Below are 17,599 nucleotides of genomic sequence, written 5' to 3'. Positions count from 1 at the left end.
CGACCTTAGATGTAGTAGGTACTGAGGACGTGTTCTGAGTAATTGACCTTATTCTACCCCCCTTTGATAATAAAAAGGATAACTGGCTGAGTTTGTTGTGGACTCTTCTCAGACTCGGGCGCATTTGAACCCTTCGTAGCTTTAGTTTTAAGTTTACGTAATCAATTATAACCACTATATCATCTTACAAATCTAACAATTCAGACGATCAAGGGACGTACAAGTACCTACTTTGAATAAATGATTTTGACTTTGATTTTGCTACAACCGCATCGTACGCCACCGTTAGCCATTTCACCCTTACCACCTGCGTGCCTGGTGCACTTTTGACCATCTATTATGATTATGGTCAAAGCCTTCTCATTTTGCAATGGGTTGGTCATGATAAATAAAGTACAAGTGTAAATTAAAAATTTATAACACCCCCAACAAGTGAATGTTACAGTAACTAGAAAAAAGCTGATAACTTTCAAACGGCTGAACCGATTTTCTTGGATTATTAGCTAAGATTAAGAACACTCTCGATCAAGCCACCTTTCAAAAAAAAAAACTAAATTAAAATCGGTTCATTAGTTTAGGAGCTACGATGCAACAGACAGATACACAGATACACACGTCAAACTTATAACACCCCTCTTTTTGGGTCGGGGGTTAAAAAGATGCATTCAATGCCTAACGCAATAATCATTCGTGCATTCGTGCAGCATTCTCTTTACACTGTCTCAGTATTATGAGTTACTAGCCGATGCCCGCGACTTCGCCCGCGTGGATTTAGATTTTTTGAAATCCCGTAGGAACTCTTTGATTTTCCGGGATAAAAAGTAGCCTATGTGCTAATCCAGGATATTATCTATCTCCATTCTAAATTTCAGCCAAATCCGTCCAGTAGTTTTTGCGTGAAGGAGTAACAAACATACACACACACACACACACACACACACATACAAACTTTCGCCTTTATAATATTAAGTGTGATTGTAATGAACGGTGAAATATGGATTGGGTAATTATACAAATGTGAATCTTTACACAAATCCATCGTTATGTACCTCCGGCGCATCATTAGAGCTTTTTAAAATTGTTTTTGATACCCACATATAGATATTAGAAGGTCGTTGTTTGTTGTTGTAAGAGTTCATCAGTGCGTTTGACCTTTTACCTTTTTATATTGCTTGATATAAGCAGGAGTTTCCAAAAGGTTTTTATATGTCTATGAGGAAAATTGCGTATTTAAAATTAAATCACAATAATATTAACTTTAATTAAAAAAAAGATTAAACACATCCATACTTATATTTTACCTATATCTATATAAATATTAAAATATGTTTTGTCTATGTGTCTGTCTGTTAGCTTTTCACGGTCCATTCGTTAAACCGATTTTCAACCCCCCACCCAAAAAAAGGGGTGTTATAAGTTTGTTTGTGTATCTGTCTGCTGTGGTATCGTAGCTCCTAAACTAATAAACTGATTTTAATTTAGTTTTTTTTTTTGTTTGAAAGGTGGCTTGATCGAGAGTGTTCTTAGCCATAATCCAAGAAAATCGGTTCAGCCGTTTGAAAGTTATCAGCTCTTTTGTAGTTAGTGAAACCTTCACTAACTAGAAAAGCTTCACTTTAAGCTGTGTTACTGGTTAGAACGTCCGCCTACTAATCGGAGGTCGGGGCTTCGATCCCGGGCACGCACCACTAACTTTTCAGTTATGTGCGTTTTAAGCAATTAAATATCACTTGCTTTAACGGTGAAGGAAACCTGCATGCCTGAGAGTTCTCCATGTTCTCAAAGGTGTGTGAAGTCTGCCAATCCGCATTGGGCCAGCGTGGCAGACTATGGCCTAAACCCTTCTCATTCTGAGAGGAGACCCGTACTCAGTAGTGGGGCGGAAATGGGTTGATCATGATGATGATGATGAAACCTTCACTTGTCGGGGGTGTTATACATTTTTAATTTACACTTGTAACGATATTTGGTGCAGTGATAGATTGTATCTCAGCTATTTTTTATCTCGGAAAATGAAAATAATCCCACGGGATTTTTAGATAACTTTAATCCACGCGGATGAACTGTCTGGCGTGATCTAGTTATCATACAAAAATTGTATGTGACGACAGAGTAACTTTTTGAATGAATGATCATTCTGAATGGTTGGTAGAGGCTAGAGTCTTAAACAAAGCAATTTGGGAAGTGTATTGAGTGAGCTTGAAACAAACACAGGCTCTATACAAGCGTGAGAAGTATTTCTAATTCGTAAATAATAGCCGTTGCTTCATTCGCGTTATTTAGACTGAAAAACACTTCTTATCTCGTCTGGGACTTAATTTACGAACGGCTATTTGCATCTGTCGAAAAGCTGTCAAAGGTTAGGTAAGACAAAAGAAGTACGAGAAATAGAAAAAATCGGTAATTGATTGTCTTGTCTATCGAATGTATATTATGCGCAAATCTATACTAATAAAAAAAATTGGAGTGTCTGTCTGTAATTTCGAAATAACTACTGCATATTAAAGTCATATGGTTATTTGAACGATACTATAACAGAATTACACGTTTTTAAAATTTTTGTCTGTCTGTCTGTCTGTTTGTCTGTCTGTTTGAAAAGGCTAATCTTCGGAACAGCTGAACCGATTTTGACGGGATTTTCACAGACAAGTAGAGGATTGACCAGGGAGTAACATAGGCTACTTTTTTAACCCACTTTCAAAAAGGGAGTTGTGTTTTTCTACCTATGTACACCGAAATCTCCGAGATTTCTGAACCGATTTGCGTCATTTCTTTTTTAATCGATAGAGGAACTTTGCGACATTGTTTCATAAAAAATTTGGATTCCAACTCCTCAATCCTGATGCTGCAGGGGATCTGACCAATCCACGCGGGCGAAGCTGCGGGCATCAGCTAGTTAAATAATAAGTACATAGAAAAAATAAAATAATTATATACAAAAAAAATAGTACTAAAAATTCACAATATATTCTACATTAACCAATTCTCCTTTCCTCTTCATCAATGCATTTTTGTTTCAAAAGCGCGACAATTAATCGTGGGATTTGCGTAGACGACCTTTCTGATTAGAGGTCACCTCTTAAACCGTTTAGCTATGGAGGCTTAGTTCTGTGAAGACTACGAATTAGCAGAAGCATTTACGTCTTGATGGATCGGTCAAATTTTTCCAAATGCCAGTGGCATAGTTCTAAGGGGATTGTAACATTCGTAACTACAAATTGGCCTTATATAATTGGAGATGATACTCTTGCCTAATATAACTGTACAAGATAAAATCTTGAGCAATATAGGTACCTACATTCCAATTTAATGTTTGATTTAAGATTTGTTTTGTAAGGTACTTATTTAGTCTTGATTAATTATTGTGTGATTCCAAACCCATACTAGTATTATAAATTTGAAAATGTATGTCTGTCTATCTGCTACCATTTAACCGATTTTGACGTTTGGTGCAGATATAGCTTACATTTCGTGGGCGGGCATATAATCTTTTTGTTGGTCCCGGAAAATTTAAGAGTTCTGACGGAATTTAGGTTTTTAAACAACCCGTAGGAACCGCACTAATATTATGAAAATGTGTCTGCTACCATTTCAGAGACCTTCCGTTTAACCGATTTTGGCGAAAGGCACAGATATAGCTTGCATCCCGTGGACGGGTATAATCTTTTTTTTTTTTGGTTTCGGAAATTGTAAAAGTTCCGACGGAATTTAGGTTTTTAAACTACCCGACGGGACTCTTTCATTTTAAGGATTGAAACAATATCAGGTGTCATTTTGGTTTTTGAAATAGTTCTATTGACTTTATATTACAGATCTTATCATAGGTATATTAGTCTGCTTTTAGTCAGTAATTTCGTCGTTAAATGCATGACAAGAGCGCTTGAAAGCAAATCAAAAAAAAAAGAGTATGGCACTTTTTAAAATGACAAACAACTTAGTGACTTAGAGCTCATTTTGTAAAATAAACAGTAGAGTATATAAATACACTCTACTGTTTATTTATTTTATACTACTCTCAGGTGGGGTAGGTGAAATTTCACATACCCCACCTGACCTTATGTTTTCCTTTTCATTTAGAAAAAGTAAGTAAATTTTGATTTTCAAGAGTAAACCAAGTCGAAATAGCCAAACTAAATGCTTTCAACATTGTGGAAATGCAGAGCTAACCGAGGTTGGATGTTATCTGGCATTGTGGCGGATTCTCACGGAAGACGGACGACCCACTTGCACACTTCTGTACCCACTTGTTAGAGGTGTTCGATTTGTTTTGTTAATACAATGTGGATTTTAACTTTATTCTATTTATTTGCACATTGTTTTGTTTTGCCTTGGATAACCAGTTACAAGTTAGCCCTTGACTGAAATCTGACCTGGTGGTAAGTGATGATGCAGTCTACCTAGAAGGGGTATGTTAGCTTTCATTCAACCCATACTCTTTTGGTGTCTACACGGCATCGTACCGGAACGCTAAATCGCTTGCCGGCACGGCTTTGCCGGTAGGGTGGTAACTAGCCACGGCCGAAGCCTCCCATTAGACCAGACCAGCAATTTAGAAATTATAAAATTCCAAACCCTGACGGGAATGGAACCTGGGACCTCCTATTAATAAGACCATAGCGCTTACCACTGCGCTAGTATAGGGATCCCGTCAAAATCGTCGACTACTTAGTAAATTATTATAATGATTCAGATTCAGATTCCGTAGTAAAATAGGGAACATTTACGGCCTGCGCAGACGAGAGATTATTGTCACGGGGGACAAAAATGATCACTAAGAACTGCATCGCATAACGCATACGATGGACTAATACCTATATGGCGAAAAACCCATTCAAAAATATGATGGACATCTGTCCTCCGCGGACAATAAATAGTCCCTCGTCTGCGCAAGCCCTTATAGCTCCATCCAGTTCGTCTATCTATTTATTTGTCTAACCGTGTGCGTGTGGTTGTGTGTTCGTCTGTGCATGTGTGTATGTGTGTGTGTCACAGACATATTAGAAATATACTATACCCACCTAAGAACAGCTAAGTTGAAATTGAAAGTTATAAAAACTTGTTGTCTACGAAACTATTATCTTACGTGTATACGCACTTGACCATATTTCATTGACTCCATTTTAATTTATTTGTTTGCATAGATTTTTTGCCTTGGTTAGCGGTTAGGTATGCAATAAATTATAAAGATTAAGATTTCTAAAAGGTTACCTATTCTAAATTAAAAAAATCTTCCTATTGGAGCGACCTCCTTTTTAATTGGGCCTTTAATTTAAGTTGTTTATTGTAATTAATTCTGTTTCTAAGATCGGTTTCTTAGGCGCAACGCACACCCAACAGCTGAGGTGCAAACTAAGCTTTACATACTTTTTGACTTTGGTATTAGTGAGATTTATTCGCTATTTAGCGATAAAGTTGCCTTTCTGTACCTGCATTTTACGTTTCCTTTTTTGTAATTTTTTGTCATTTGTGTTTTGTGATTCAATAAAGTATAGGTATATATTATACAATATACATACATGCATATACATATTTTATATCGGAAAATCAAAGAGTTACCACGGGATTCTTAAAAACATGGGCCTTTAACAGATTATAACTGGTACAAAAATAGCTTGCATCTCGTAGACTTCGCATAGGCCACTTTTTTCCGGAAAATCAAAAGTTCATCAATTTTTTTTTTTTAAATTAGTTGTTATTGATTGTATTAGTTAATAATATTGTAACTTCTATAATTAAAGAGAGTAACTGCTAAGTTTCTTGCTGGTTTTGCTTTAAAATAAGAGACACTAGCTGTCCTACATGAAATAAATACATTTTGAATTTTAAAATTGAACTGAGACGGAGTAGACGAACAGACAGACAGATGGATGGACCAAATATACATTATCCAAATTAAAGACGTAGATTAGATCTCGTCTCGCTCGGTCAGTTAATGTGGTTAATGATAAAATACAAAACTAAATTACTTTGTCATTAAATGTAGTCTCATCTTTTATATGTTATGTCATAAGAATGCGGTTAGCCGCGTTGGGCTTTGGTTAAACTCTGACCACAAATCAATTCACTCAAATTGAGGGCACAGAAGGCCATAAAAATGTGTTTTATTCAGGATTGCATTTGAATACAATCCATACTTCTATACGAATATTATAAATGCGAAAGCGGTCTGTTTGCCTTTTCACGGTATATCCGTTGACCGATTTTGACAAATTTTGGTGCAAAGATAGCTTGCGCCCCGAAGATTCAGGCTGCTTTTTATCCCGGGAAATCAGAGTTTCCATGGGATTTTAAAAACCTTTTCATGTGCTGAAGTTGCGGGCATCGTGTATTAGAGTCGGTACCTAAGGGTATTGGTGACCGACTTTACAATAATTGTTCTTAGCCTTTTTATTCCTCATGTCTCATTGGATCAATATACTTTGGATTCACATCGATCATGAGCTTATGAACAGTATTGAATTGGAATTTCTTAATTAGAAAAATCCTTTAGTATATGTGAATCATTAAAAAATCCTAGATTTGTTCGGATAGCCACGTTACTCAATGTAACGCGAGAGATTACGTAACAGAGTCGTAACATCGCTTTCGCGCTACCTTTGACATTCATGTAGTGGACATATTATTATGGTTAACCCATTCAGCTATGGTTATTAAGCTTCCATTTTCCAAAAGTCATCCTTCCTGGGCACCAGCATTTTGATTATCCATATCCAAACTAATATTATAAAATGCGAAAATGTGTCTGTCTGCCTGTCTGTCTGCTACCTTTTCACGGCCCTACAGTTTAACCGATTCTGACGAAATTTGGTACAGGGTTAGCTTATATTCCGGGGACGGACATAGGCTAATTTATATCCTGGAATATTAAAGGGTTCCCATGGGATTCCCAAAACCGCTTAACCGATTTGTATGAAATTTGGTACCGAGGTAGCTTGCGTCCCTGTAATTTACATGGGCATTTTATCCCAGAAAATCAAACAGTTCCCACGGGATCTTTAAAAACCTAAATCTACGCGGACTAAGTCGCGGGCATCCTCTAGTATTATATACACTTTATTTGTACCACCACAAGAAGAAAAATTCCAATACAATACGAAAATTAAGTTGTTGAAATGGACGGTACAAGTACACACCTACGCTGGAATAGAAGAAGTGTTTCATAGAAAATTAAGCTTATTGACACGTTTCCGGGATAAAAAGTTGCCTATGTCAATTTCCGGGATGCAAGTTACCAAATTTTATATAAATCGGTTAAACAGGTGGACCTCTAAGAAGCCCGTGGGAACTCTGATTATACGGGATAAAAAATAGCCTATGTCCTTTCATGGAAGGTAAGCTAACACTGTCCGCATCAAAATCGGTTGTTGGCCCGTGAAAAGCTATCAGACAGACAGGCTGACTGACAGACAGACATACTTTTGGGTTTATATTATTAGTATGGATATCTATAGACGTTTTTCAATGCTATTTCGCTGCAGTCGTGTTTTGTCTTTCCAAGTATTTACTTTTAAACCCCAAAAAGAGGGGTGTTATAAGTTTGACGTGTGTATCTGTGTATATGTCTGTGGCATCGTATCTCCTAAACGAATGGACCGATTTTAAATTCGTTTTTGTTGTTTGAAAGGTGGCTTGATCGAGAGTGTTCTTAGCTATAATCGAAGAAAATCGGTTCAGCCGTTTGAAAGTTATCAGCTCTTTTCTAGTTTTCTTATAGAGGGTTTTGTGTCGGCGGTTTTTTGAGTTATTCATACAAGCGGCCGTGCGCATTTTTCAACTCAGAGGTCATCAAAACACGAACTTTAAACAACGTAGAATTTTATTATTATAAGTATTATGTATTAATGATTTACGATCATGATTTGGGTTAGAGGTATTATTTATATGTCTATTAATTAATATTTTGTAATTTGAATATTTAATATGTTTAGGTGTAATACTAGATAAGGCTCGTGACTTCGTCCATATGGATTTAATTTTTTTTTGAATCCTGAAGGAATTCTTTCATTTTACGGGATAAAAAATAGGCAAAATAAGTTGTGGATGGGCCGTGAAATAGTGAACCGGATTGGTCGTGATGATAATCATGATAACCAGAGAAACTGTTTAACCCGAATTTCAGTCAGGGCAAATAACAAGTGTAAATTAAATAACATCCCCCGACAAGTGAAGGTTACAGCAACTACAAAAGAGCTGATAACTTTTAAACGGCTGAACCGTTTTTCTTGGATTATAGCTAAGAACACTCTCGATCAAGCCACCTTTCAAACAAAAAAAAAAACTAAAATAAACCTATATACTAATAGCTAAATTAATTAATCTATATAATAAGTACTACATTATTATATAAATACTAGAGGATGCCCGCGGCTTCGCCGGCGTGGATTTCGGTTTTTGAAATCCCGTAGGAACTCTTTGATTTCCGGGATAAAAAGTAGCCTACGTCCTTCCCCGGGATGTATCCCAAGTCTGTACCAAATTTCATTAAAATCGGTTCAGCGGTTGGGCCGTGAAAACGAAGCAGACAGACAGACAGACACACTTTCGCATTTATAATATTAGTATGGATTATGTTGAGCATCTTCATTAATAGGTAGTACCACATCTCAAATGCATGAAGTCAATTGCGTTTAGTTTGCCCTTATAACTATAATAATAAATAATCAATCATTCTTTACAGACCAATTCGCGAGTTTAACGACACATTATTAAGCAACGCCATAGTGTAGCGACAGACAGACAGAAATGAACTGCTCACAAAGAACGTGTGAATGATAAGAAGATGTACGAATTGAATAGAAGAGGTCGCAGGGCTTAAAGTTCAGCATTATAATAAAGTTGCGCCATTGATATAATAGAATGGGTTGTGAAAGATATAAAGCAGGGCAAAGATACCCTTTTTAACTCCCGACCCAAAAAGAGGGGTGTTATAAGTTTGACGAGTGTATCTGTGTATTTGTCTGTGGCATCGTAGCTCCTAAACTAATGAACCGATTTTAATTTAGTCTTTTTTGTTTGAAAGGTGGCTTGATCGAGAGTGTCCTTAGCTATAATTCAAGAAAATCGGTTCAGCCGTTTGAAAGTTATCAGCTCTCTTCTAGTTAGTGTAACCTTCACTTGTCGGGGGTGTTATAAATTTTTAATTTACACTTGTACTGAACATAGAAACGAGATTATACTAGTTTAGCATAAATAACAATATTGTATCTTTTAATACTGTAAAAAAACCATTGACTAAGATAATAATTCGTAGCAGACATAATTATCTATTCTTAGCATGTTTTTATAGTTTTTTTTAATTTATTGCGACATCGCTTTATTTATGTAACGAATAAGGATCTCTTCAAAACCTGCCGACTTATCGTAAATTTTTAATGCAAAAAATAGATGCTAAATTATTATGTAAATTATAATATATCACCATTCAACCAGTGTTTGCCCACGATTTCATCTGTGTAGATTTCTACAGAAACTTTTTATTTTTCCGGGATAAAAAGTATTTTAGTATGTCCTAAAATCTCCTGGAAAAAGTTTAAAAGTATTGTGCCAAATGTTAAAATCGCTTGAGAAATTGAAACGTATATAAATAATAAACAAACACATTTTTTATCTATATTATTAGTAGTTATATGGATTCAATCAATACTTATTAATTTATATGATCTAGTTAAATTAGCGTAAAGTTCAACTTTTATTAACCCTTGACCCAAAAAGAGAGGTGTTATAAGTTTGACGTGTGTATCTCTGTATTTGTGTAGGTATCTGTGTGTGGCATCGTAGCTTCTAAACTAATGAACCAATTTTAATTCAGTTTTTTGTTTGAAAGGTGGCTTTCTCAGGTGGATTATAGCTAAGAACACTCTCGATCGAGAGTGTTCTTAGCTATAATCCGAGAAAATCGAACTTGTCGGGGGTGTTATAAATTTTTAATTTACACTTGTTATATTCAAGGAAAACTTTACTTGAGATTTGATACTCCGGGGGTTTAACACAACCAGAGTGAACGTGACCTGTCACCTGTGACATAACTCATTAATTTTATTTATTGAACTTTGAAATCCTGTTTAACCAATAATTTATATTATTCAACGAATTTTCGTATTTATATTATTAATGTTGTAATAGAATTCAAATTAATTTTATTATTTTTTAACATAACTGTGCTAAAATCTGTTTGAAAAAAAATTGTAGGTGTGCTGGTATGGGATTGGTTTTAGGGTTCCGGGCCAGAAGGTTCTAACTTTATTTTTATTTTCATTCATTATAGGCAATCGCTTGACCACAATCACACGTGATGGAAAGTGGCCTAAGATGGGACGCATTTACCTAGAACTTTCTAGATGATGCCTTTTCACTCTTGTTTTACAAAAACATTAAAAGTGTTACTTGTGTTCGCAGACGGAACCCTCCGTGTGCGAATTCGACTCGCACCTGAACGGTTTTCTTGTATTCTTTTATAGATTAGAGCATTAATTAAGCAGGATCAAAGTAAGAACAAAACCAATCTTAGTGCAATAAAACATCCTTGCAACAAGACATCAATTTATGATAGAGTCATATAAATTTTTCATGCGCTCCAAAAATACCTACTCATATTATATTTATTTTTAGGATATTGTGGCCAAAGTTTTTAACAACCTTCTACTCGCCCAAGTCAAATAATGACCTTGAATCTCTTCTGTACCTTTTGTTGAATATACTGTCATCAAATCCTACTATATTATAAATGTGAAAACGAGTCGAACTCTTTCTGTCCACTACTGCTTTCCAGGGCCCATCTGTTTAACCGATTTGGTGTAGAGATAACTTTTATCTCGGAGAAGGATATCTAAAGCTACTTTTGTCCCGGAAAATCAAAAAGTTCCCACGGGATTCGTAAAGAATCACGAGGTCCATCCACATGGAATTAGATTTCACGGGAACTTTTGATTATTCTGGATTCTGGATTGTCCTTGTCCATATTCGCGATGCAAGCTATCTATTTCCATTCATCAAAATTAGTTAAACGCATGGGTCGTGAAAAGGTAACACTTTCTCGTTTATAATATTGTATGGATTAATAATATTAATAAAGATTCTAACATTCGTCGTGATAATATTATTACCTACTAACATGCTCGTACTCTGTTGCTATACCAAAACATTCATTAAAAAAATTAAAGGTCTCAAACGGAACAAAACAACAATTTAATTTGCATTTCTTTCATCTCAAATGAATCTATTTCCATTTTTCCTAGCTAAATTAACGAACGCATTAGTAATTAATTATTATTCTGCATACATATAACACATTCAGTAATGTGTTTTCGGAATACTTTATATGCTATTAACATAATACCTAATGTGATTTCTCTTTGTTTTTTTTCTTCAGTAGAACCTTAAAAAAAATGAACATCGATTTGTTATTTATATCTCGTGTGTTTTGTTTCGATGATTGGGGAATGATCTGAATGTCCAAAGATTATTATTAATTTTTTTATCGGACCTCCTTTGATAGTGTACAATGACTAGTTTACACGAAACTGTGATAGTCTAGAGGTTAGGACATCCGCCAGTCCTAATCGGAGGTCGGGGGTTCGATCCCGAGCACGCACCTCTAAACTTTTCGGAGTTATGTGCGTTTTAAGTAAATAAATAGGTATCAGTTGCTTTGAAACCTCCATGCCTGAGATTTCTCCATCATGTTCTCAAAGGTGTGTGAAATCTGCTAATTCGCACTTAGCCAGCGTGGTAGACTATGGCCAAAACCCTCCTCATTCTGAGAGGAGATCCGTGCTCTGTAGTGAGCCGGCGATGAGTTGATCATGACTGGTTATTACCGTAACCAGTGACCCGCCCTCATAAACTATCACGGCTTGTGATGAGCAAATGTAAAGACTACCTATCTAAGGTTAACATCAGTAGTTTTCTCATAGGTAAGTTGAGTACTCGAGTTTACCAGCAAAAGGGCAATCTGATAAATAAAATATATGTCGTCCATATCAGATGTACCCATGTCTAAGCAACAGTCTTTTATTTGTTTATTGTAGGTTTAATGTAGTATGAGAGTATATCTACTACTACTACTCTATACTAAAGTCTATAATATACAGGCGAAACGTTGTGTGTGTGTAAGTTTGTTACTATTTCACCCAAAAACTACTGGTCGGATTTGGCTGTTTGGATAGAGATATTAAGTATACTGTGGATTAACACCCACTTATTTTTATCTCGAAAAAGGTCCCAAGGGATTTTTAAATACCTATATCCACGCGAGCAAAGTCGCGGGCATCATGCAAGTCTTGTAAAACACATTATTGAAGATAAATTATTATTAGTACCGTATACAGAGGCATGTCTAACGACTTTTGAACTTGAAAGTGCACATTATTCTGCCAGTCCCTCTCCACGTCCTCATTGCTGTGGGTCGCGACCCCTTTCTACTAATCACTTAAAGCTAGCAATTCTCTTGGGACAATAATGCGGTCGGATCTCAGATCCTTCTATATGCAACTCGATTAAGAGAACGAGATTTTGACTCAAAGAATAATAATAATTATTTACAGTGCTAACAGATGCTAATGATAATAATATCGGGAATAACGACTTAGCCTACTTTACAAGACACAAAGAAAACGAAAAGGCCAAATTTGGACCTCCTAAGTCGGTCACCCATCCAGTTACCCACTTGAATCAACGTTGCTTAACAATCGCAATCAATTGATATTATGCGTTGACACGCCCCTCAGTTACGGGCGGATTAGTTTAAAATTACTAATTTTTTAAATTATAGGATACCCTTGCAATGATGAGGTTTATTTGAAACACGCTTGCCTTAAAGATGCCTATTCACTCTTGCCAACATTCAAACGTAACAGGTATTGCTTAAATTGGCTCCTCTCCAGCTTTAAATATTCTTAAGGTTATAAACACTTATCTGAACTCATTAAAAGAAAATAACTCTACCTTTGTTTTAGTAAATAAAATCACACATAATTATTAATGAACAGTACAATGGATGATGCATCTGGAATCAGAAATCGTGAATACCTACTATAACTAGTTGTTTAAGAATTAAATACCTCCCATATAGGGTCCAATGCATGAGCAGAATAAATAATTAAGGTGCACCGTCTGAACACAGAAATCTGTAGAGCGCTCTTTGACTTTTGAACGACGCGACGCGACGTTATACCTCTACATAAATATGTCTCGTTTTATCAGGGTTCCGTACTCAAATGGTGCCAACGGAACCATATTACTGAGCCTCCGCTGTCCATCCGTCTGTCCGTCAGCGGGCTGTATCTCATGAACCGTTGTAATAGGTAGAGAGTTGAAATTTTCACAGAGTAAGTATGTATTTTATTGCCGCTATAACAGCAAATAATACAATTTCAAAAATGGCTGCCATGAAAATTAAAGAAAATTATAAAAAAAGTGTTATAATATCTTCTGCGATGGTACGGAATCCTTCATGTGCAAAAAATTAGGATAAATAAGATTTTTCATTATCACCTTAAATCGGTTTCATCCGACCAAAGCCGGGTGGATCAGCTAGTAGTTTATAAACGTATTTGAATAAAATTATACGTAACCTTTAATATAAAAATTATAAAGTCCATATTATCTTAATTATTCAATTTAAAAAATGATAAAATAGTTCAATGATAAAATAGATCGCATTGAAACGAAGCGCGTTGAAGTCTTTTCAATGGCGAGTAATCTTTGACCTAATTTTATATTGAAGAGGCAAAGTTTTGCATAGTGCCCAATTTGTATAGACATTAATCAATAAAAATACGTTAAAATTATATAAGAGATTCACAAAAAAATATCCATTCATACTTCCATACTTCCGTGTTTAATATTATAGATAAAATGAAAGTATGTACGTCTGTCTGTCTACTAGATTTTCACGGCCAATATGTTTTGATTTCAACGAAACTTGGTAAAGAGATTCCGAAGGACAAAGGTTACTTTTTATTCTGGAAAACCAAAGAGTTCTCACGGGGTTTTTGAAAAACGTACCACGTAGACCAAGTTGCGAGTGTCGTTTACTTGGTACAGAGATAGCTTGCATTTTAGAGACAGATATATCCTTTTTATCCCGGAAGTTCAAAGAGTTCTCACGGGTCCTTAAAAACCTAAATCCATGCGTACGAAGACATGGTCATCCTCTAGTATCATTATATATTTTTTGCAGCTAACGTAATAGTTGTAACGGCAAACTGTTTGACACACTTTCAAAAACTTTATGTAAATGTAAATTTTGAACATCGAGGATATGTAAACAAATGTTATGATATGTAAATGGCAAATGGTTTTCAAATTATAGTAATCTAAAATTGCGTACTGCTAATTAACAAAATTGTACAACTCCTAAAGAGGTTAAAGTAATAATTTCTTAGTTTTATCGATGTAAAAGGTGTTTTCAAAATGACAAAATGATATAAAATTAAGAAGCTTTAATTTTAGATAAAATTAATAATTGTAAAAATGTAAATTACCATTAAAATAACAAAATAATTCCGAATGTAGGTAAATTCACACATTTGCTAGAATTACCAATAGTTTTTCATTGAATATTCGACTTAAATCATATAATAATAATCTCCAAGGCCGAATACCATTACATAGATTGCTTATATTTAAATAATAACTAATAAATAAACACATAAAACTATTTATACTCATAGTGGAATACATGATTATAAGTTCGAAATTATGGATACCTATGGATAACTGAAACATTGTACAAAAAAAAACTAAAAATTAGACGCTCATAGTTCATGTATGTATGTGTGTTTCTTTGTTCTACAACAACTCTAAATTCCTGAACAGATTTGGATACACTTGCGAGGTATCGTCAGAATCCTTACATCATCACGAGTGACACTGGCTATAAATTCGAAAAAAATAAGTATGGTGGCTGAATGGCGCCATTTTCAAATTTTGTGAAAATTTTAATTTTTGTTTTATTTGTTTAATTTTTGCAATGATTAGAAATATCAAAACACTCAACCGACTTTAAATTTTATTAATCAACACATTAAAAAATGAAGTGTTAAATTTTTCCGTCGTTCCATTTATTTTGCCGATACAATTTTAATTAAAAATAATTAAATTACTATAGTAACACTAAATTTTGATTAAAGTAAATAATGATAATCAACTCACCCTGTATATAAAATATAATAATCACGACACAAGTCACTAGCACTATAAGGCAACGGATGGGTCCGTTTCGCGCGTGGTGCGGGGTCAGAGTGCGTCGGTTCGCGACTCGCGCGAGCGTTCAGTGAAAGTGCTTATATAGCCTCCGATGCGCCCAGCATCCGCGAACAATGCATCCTTCTGGGATCTATTGATTGGAGATGCGACTTTATCTTATCTAGCCGCTGCCCGCTAATTTGTCCGTCTCATTTTTAGGTGTGCCGTACCTCAAAAGGAAAAACGGAACCCTTATAGGATCACTTTGTTGTCTGTCTGTCTGTCCGTCCGCCGTTCCGTCGTGTCTGTCAAGAAACCCCATAGGGTACTTCCCGTTGACCTAGAATCATGAAATTTGGCAGGTAGGTAGGCCTTATAGCACAATTATAAAGGAATAAATCCGAAAACCGCGAATTTGTAGTTACATCATTAAAAAAAAATTTAAACGTGTTTAAATTTTCATAGTAAGATAACTATACCAAGTGGGGTATCATAATATAAAAGGGCTTTACCTGTACACTCTAAAACAGATTTTTATTTATTTTTACGCGTAATAGTTTTTGATTTATCGAGCAAAATGTCGAAACAAATACCTGAGTACGGAACCCTCGGTGCGCGAGTCCGACTCGCACTTGGCCGGTTTTTTTTTTAAATAAAAAATAGCGAGCAAACGAGCAGGTGGGTCACCTGATGTTAAGTGATTACCGCCGCCCATGAACATTTGCAGCACTGTGATGGTACGGTGTGATCGTCTATACTAGTGGTTAAGATTAGGCATTATGAAGAGATAAAATAAGAAATGAACTCAGCTGAATTATAGAGACACCTAGGTATTTAAGTCATGAGTTATTTACAAGTAATTAATTGGTACAGTACGTTGGGTGAACACGTAGACTTCTCGACCAGCTAACAGGTTTACACGGATTGAATTATAAAAAATTAATGTAAAATTTCAACTCCTCAAAATAGATATAATGAGTGGAGAGATTTGCTAATTTAGAACGTCCTGTTAGTGTGGAAAATCAGTTGATACGTGTATTTGCCTTATTTAGGCCATCGGTTTGAGACCAACCGGCATTCCTCAAGCACGGGGGAAATACCTACGCTGAAACTTCAGCCTTAATCCATGTTATGTGGGGCACAGCAATTGGACTCTCCTATTTCGCTGCGAAGCGTTTTCAATTGCCTAGGTACGGAAACCTAGGTTCTTTTCAGTGAGCTCTGGGCTCGCCCCAAAACCATGGTATTTTTGTATATATATATATATTTGTTTGATTGATTGTCAATAAATTGGCCAATTTATTAGTTCGGAGAGTCCAGCTGTATAAAGACATGACGTGTTTGCTTTGTGCCGGAATCTCGCTGCTGGTACGTCACCAATCAACCATGTACCATATAATATCAAGCAAAGGAATTACAAAGTACAGCAAAACTAGTATTTTTATCTATTCAAAAACTCGGTGATTCACAAATTCAGCTGGCGTCGGTTTTAACAGATAATGTTACCTAAAATGCTGTTTGGGAAAGATCGGTACACAATAAAAAAAAGGTACCTACCTGCCTCGCCATCTGTCCTCCGGAGGCAGCGTGTATTCCATTGTCTCGTTCAGGGTATTTTAGTAGGTAGATGAAATTTAGCTGTTACTCGAAAGTATCCTCGACAAGGTCCCTTTAAGGTGTCTTTAGCCTGGGATTCGAACCCAGCCAACCCTATTATCTTTAGTAGTGGAGAGCATTCTTGGTATATTAGTACTAATCGTTTTGTGATAATAAAAGTATAAGGAAAAACCATCGTGAGAATTTCACATAATGGTATAAAATACCATATGATGAAGGTAAACTTGATCGAGAGTTCTCTATGAAGTCCGCGCTCAGTAGTGAGCCGGTGAAAGCTGTTCATGTTGATGAAGACGATGTTTATACCGCGGTAGCTAGTAGTTTATAGCACACCACCTTATTTTAGCTATTGAGTAATTTTTCTACCAAATCTATAATTGTAACGACAAGTGTCATTCCATCAGACTGCATTAGACTGCTAATTCAATTTTATTCCCTATTTAATGCTGAATAAGAGCTAGTATTATAAATAGGTGCACTGCTGAAAAAAAAACCTAACCTAATTTTTTACTTAATAATAGGAATTGTGATTGGTAAATAGGTCATATGAGAAAATCTTAATATTGGAGCTCAAGTTAGTTCGATACATGGTTTCTTCGTATCTTTGGCTTTGTTAATATTACAATACGATAGTCTAGCCTCCAAACAAATTGAATCTCCATTATTAAATGTCTAGGAAAATGTATCTAAATATAGCAAATAAAAGATGATAGTTATACCCAAGTGCATTTATTTCTGGTAAATAATTGTTTATTTACTCATACAGTTGAGTATTTAGAAAAAAAGAAGAGAAACT

The 17,599-nt window shown here is 35.5% G+C and overlaps 1 protein-coding gene across 1 annotated transcript in view; it reads right to left on the bottom strand.

Annotated features, from left to right (window-relative positions):
- Positions 1-15,243, bottom strand: part of LOC123876222 (mucin-2) — a 73,109-nt gene extending 57,866 nt beyond the window's left edge. Inside the window, exon 1 of the mRNA XM_045922404.1 lies at positions 15,154-15,243. The gene's annotated coding sequence lies outside the window, so the exon portion shown is untranslated. The remainder of the gene's footprint in view (positions 1-15,153) is intronic.
- Positions 15,244-17,599: the final 2,356 nt, after the last annotated feature.

The sequence above is a fragment of the Maniola jurtina genome, chromosome 21 (assembly GCF_905333055.1).
Source record: "Maniola jurtina chromosome 21, ilManJurt1.1, whole genome shotgun sequence".
In the NCBI taxonomy this organism is placed as follows: domain Eukaryota; kingdom Metazoa; phylum Arthropoda; class Insecta; order Lepidoptera; family Nymphalidae; genus Maniola; species Maniola jurtina.
This window is presented reverse-complemented; position numbering and strand designations above follow the sequence as displayed.